The sequence below is a fragment of the Brassica oleracea genome, chromosome C7 (assembly GCF_000695525.1).
Source record: "Brassica oleracea var. oleracea cultivar TO1000 chromosome C7, BOL, whole genome shotgun sequence".
Lineage (NCBI taxonomy): Eukaryota > Viridiplantae > Streptophyta > Magnoliopsida > Brassicales > Brassicaceae > Brassica > Brassica oleracea.
The window spans coordinates 39,729,113-39,734,443 of record NC_027754.1 but is presented as its reverse complement, the minus strand read 5'-3'; positions in this window follow the sequence as shown (position 1 = coordinate 39,734,443).

Sequence of the window (5,331 nt, the reverse complement as noted above, 5' to 3'; positions counted from 1 at the left end):
TCATATAGGTTGACCAACTGATGTAGCGAACAACATATAAAAATCGAATGTGGACCTACTTATTTTTCAATTGAATGTAATTGACTACCTAATTGAGTGCCACCTATGCATTGTGGCCTATTTTAATTAATACAAAATTGAGGTTACATCTTTTCAAATGTTCCTCAATTAATATATATGGGATACTACATACTAAAACTTATTTACTTTGGCTTGATTTGTATATCTTAGGGTTTGGTTTAATTCAGATTTATACTACAAATCATAACTATATCTATTCTTATAACATTTTTAAAATTTTATTTTATATGATTAGAAATCAATTTTTTTGAAATATAAATAATATTTTCAGTAATATAGTTTTAAATAGAACGTTTTCCAATTTTATTTAATTATTAAGATGGTTATTAAAAAAATTAAAATTGTGATAATTTCTCTAGAATAAAATTAAGAAAAGTAATAATTAGGATTTGGCATAGAAATCTGCCAAATACACCAATGAATTTTAATTTACACATTGGTGTATTCTAAAATTTTATTTTAGAGAAATTTTAGTCTGCCAAATTATTCAATAAAAAATAACTTAAAATAACAAATTATTAAAATAAAACATTTGGGTATTAAGATCATATTAATAAAATAAAATATGGATATATATTACCAATTGTTTTATATAATTTACATATAACTATACTAATATGCCATACTTAGGGATGGCAATCAAGGACCTGGATCGCGGGTCTGACCCGTAAAGCCTTGCAGCAGGGCGGGATCGGGCCACCATTTGGTAAGCCCGCAAAATTGCGGGCTTCGCGTGACGGGCTAAAAGCGGGATGAGCTACAGGTTAACCTTCGAGATTTTAAAGACCTGCAACCCTAAGTCCCCATTTCTGCTTTCACCTAGAATATTGAGATGAGAGAGAGAGAGAGAGAGAGAGAGAGAGAGAGGGGGCGATTCGACGTTATGGAGCTCCGATGATGGTGGTTTCAGGATCGATGATGCTTCCGGTGTCCCAAGCACCTTCGATCTGCACCGGTGGAGTTTCTTCGAACCATCATAAGAAGTTTGAAAACTCACTTTCCAGCGAAAAAGAAGATCTAGTTCCCGCCATGGGTTCTTCATAATTTTGTCTATATGTATTTGTTCACATTATCATCCATTTTGGAGTTTTAGGTTTCAATATATATTTAACTAACTTCTATTATTCTTATTTGCAGAAGATGAAGTTGATGGTGAAAAAGAGAAATCTCCATCTTTTTGTCGCTTGTTGGTGATAAAGTTGAAGAATAAGAAGTGGGATTTGGTGTTTTCTTTTTATTTACTTTTGGGATTAGCATCTTTGATTTGGTGTTTGGTTTTATTTAATTTTGAATTCAGAAAACTAAAGCATTTATTATGAACTTATGAGTTATAATATGGGGTTATAGTAATTAAACCCTTCAACTAAAGATGAATCGTAAAAAAAAAACATCAACTAAAAATTCTGTGAAATAAACCGTCAACTTTAATTTCGTTAACATATGTTACCCCCCCCCCCCCACAGGGTGACATACATTAACGGTTTATAAGTTGAAGATTTATAATGTTGAAAACTTAGTTGATGATTTTTTACGATTAAAAAATAGTTGAGGGGTTTTTTCACTAAAAGTCATTAAATTTTTTAAAATCTTTATTATCATTTATATAGTATTTTAGATTGATTTATAAGCCTTTAAAACTAATTTATAAATTTTAATACATTACTTTATAACCGATTTATAAAACTTTATAAACATTTTATAGTTTTACATATGATTAATACGGCTTCACAATGATTTTATAAGTTTTTACAATTTCTGACTCTTTTTAGGATAAAATAATCTAACATTATTCATGATACTACTGAAACATAAAGTAATACAATAAATCAAGAATAATATATCAAATATATTATCTTATTGATCAAGACAACAAACAAAAATATAACGTATTGGAATAAAATTAATCATGCATTATTTTTTGTGATAGGGGGAAAGTATAAGCCAAAGGACGGAAATCATGAAAATAGGAAAAAATGTGTAACTTTAAATAAAAAGATTGACTCCATGGATGAATTATCCTCCACAATTTTTAAGACTTAATATAACTTAGAAACTTTAAATTATTTGATATTTGACAATGACGATATAAACACACAAATATTCTTATATCACTATTGCCAAATATCAAATAATTGAATATTTTGAAGTTATATTAAGCTGTAAATAGTGTTTAAAATTATTAATTTAGGATGTATAAATTATTTTTATAATAAATTAATGTATTAAAATTTATAAATTAGTTTTAAAGGCTTATAAATCAATCTAAAACAATGTATAAATGATAATAAACATTTTAAAATATTTAATGACTTTTAGTGATAAAACCCCTTAACTATTTTTGAATCGTAAAACAACCCCTCAACTAAGTTTTCATCATTATAAACCCTCAATTTATAAACCGTTAACGTATGTCACCTTCCGTCACGATTTTTAAGACGGAGGGTAACAAATGTTAATGGAATTAAAGTTGATGGTTTATTTCACATGATTTTTAGTTGAGGCTTTTTTACGATTCATCTTTTGTTGAGGGGTTTAATTACCAAAAACCCTTATAATATTTGGATTCAGCAACTAAAACATTGTTTATTTTTAATATGTTTGATGTATAACAAAAATAACTAAACAAGTGTTTTGATCCAACTAAAATCTTCAACTAACAAGTATATTGCCTTATCAAGTTCAATCTTCGGTTAGACTCACTTATTGATGCGTCATGAAGCTGATAACTTGTCATGAATCATGTCTTGAAGCGTCCAGGAGCCATATGTCCATTTGTATTTCTATGTCCCGCAGGCCGATCTGCAAAGGCCTATATATTTTGACGGTACGGGTTTAGTCAGCCATTTTAAGGATCACAGCGCGCGCGGACCTGACCCGCTGTGACCCGCCCGAAGACGAGCCCGCTGGGGTATGGGACGAGACGGGACAGATCAACCTATTTGACATTACTAGTCATACTATATGCTTCATCTGTCCCTCAATTTTTCTTCACTCATTCGGGCAGCTAGTAAAAACATTATATGCTTCATCAAGAGTATGTAGTGGATCACGAGAGAGAGAGAAAAATTGATTTTACTACTGCTCGTGTGCATCATTACGGTGTGGTATGGTGGAGCGTAGTGTCTCCGCTATTGTGAGTTTAATCCACGGTATCACAAACGCACTGTTTGCTCAACAATCTTCAGTCTTCCGAATACTACTCCGGATGCGGAATGGAGTCATATGCGAAGCCAACTTTCATTTGGGCTTGAAGAGCCAATCGCATATTAACAGACCATTCATCGTAGTTTGATCCTCGTAACAGCTGCTGAGAGATGAGTGTTCCGGGATGACGATCATAGGGAGATATAATTCTCCTCACGTATTCAACACGTGAATTCGACTTGGCAATCGCTTAAGCTAAGTATATATCACGGATTTACATACAGGCCCAATAGGTCCACTAAAGGAAGTTGTTGAGTAGTTGAAAAGCATCCCTGGTGACTAGGCCTCGGACTTTTATCCGAGATCCTGATTCGATCCGAGATTCGATCCGGATCCGATCCGAAAATCCGCATATCTGGAAGGACCGAATCCGAATCCGGATAGTAAAATGTTAGATCCGCCAAAGCCGGATCCGGATCCGGATATCATAATTTTTAAGTCCGGATATCCGGATCCGTAAGTTTTATTAATAAATATTTCAAAACTAGTAATATCTATATATAAAAATTAATTTTATTTAATATATTTCATTTTTATAATAGTATATATAAATTTTATGTAAATTTTATAATATTATACATAGAAATAATTAAAGACATTATATATATTTTTATTTTTTTAATTATTGTTAATATTTTTATAGAGACAATTGGGTGAATATACCCAAATCGCTGGAAAATTAAGTAACTACCCGAAACCATGAAAAATCCATGTTCACTGTAGATATTTGTGCTCTCCTTTTCTATTTTACCTCTGCCCTAAAGTTTCATCTTGTTTCTCTTTCTTTCCTGAACTCATACCTCTTTCATCTATCTCTTTCTCTCCCAATTATCTAAACCTTTGTTAAGATTAAAGCTTCATTTCAAATCAATCAATCTTCTTCTTAAATCTCCAAATCATGATCTACTATGTTTCCAACGCCAATCATACGATAACTTCCTCATCTTCTTAAATCTCCAGACCTTCCAAAAAGATTACGATTAGGATTTTACGGACTCAACAGTGTGCAACTATTTCAGAAGAGAGAGAAAACACAGTACATAAAGAGAAAAGAAACACAATAAAGTATTAGTAACAATACAATAATTTCTTGATTTATATACAATAATTGTTAACCGTTAAGAATATATTAGTTGGAATAGATAATGATTACGATAATCTATTTTTTACCATTTAAGAAAATATATATCAGGTAATAATAGTTATTTTTAACATCTTGCCAACCAATTTAAAAAGCGATAACATGTTTTATAACAGTTAACCAAACATGTATCTGTTAATGACAACATATTGTATATAATGTAACTGCTAAGTTGTGACGTACAATGTTATATGACTTGTTAGACTGGTAACCAATTTCGTACCCTTTAACAAACTATGTATAAGCCAATGTCAGCTATTTATTAACATCTTATAAACCATTTAAAAAATCCTTAAAATGTATTGTAACAGCTAAGCAAAGATTTACCTGCTCACAATACTCGCTACTGAAGTGTTAGCTTCGTGTTCTTTTTATCGATGTCGGGGAGACCCTATCTTTCTGACTGTACAGCCCATACATACACCATCATCTGAATCGACAAGATCTATCCAATATGTACAGTGGTGTTTGAGACCGAGTGAACCGACGAAGAGATTGTGGTAGACGAACTCATGAGGTGATAAAGATATAAGATTTCCAAGCATCAAGTTCTGCAGAAATTCAATCTCTTCGGTTCATGGTGAGAGATTTGATTCAATCAATTTTGGGTTTGTGTTAGGATCTAATCTTCTCTCCTACCATTTCTAGATGAACTCATCGAGGAGATAATTTTATTGGATCCACAACTGTGGATACAGAAGAAGAAAAGTTTATTTGTAAAAAAAAAAGGGTGTGATAATGGATTAAAGAAGATGAAAAAGAGAAAAAAGTTATTATTTGGCAAAAAAATTAGGAAGATACAAAAAGGAGAAGGAAGAAATATGGGCAGGGGCTGGCACGACAGAAGCTGGCAGGGCAGGGGCAGAGAGACATGAGGGAAAGGCAAGGGCAGAGACAAAATTGGA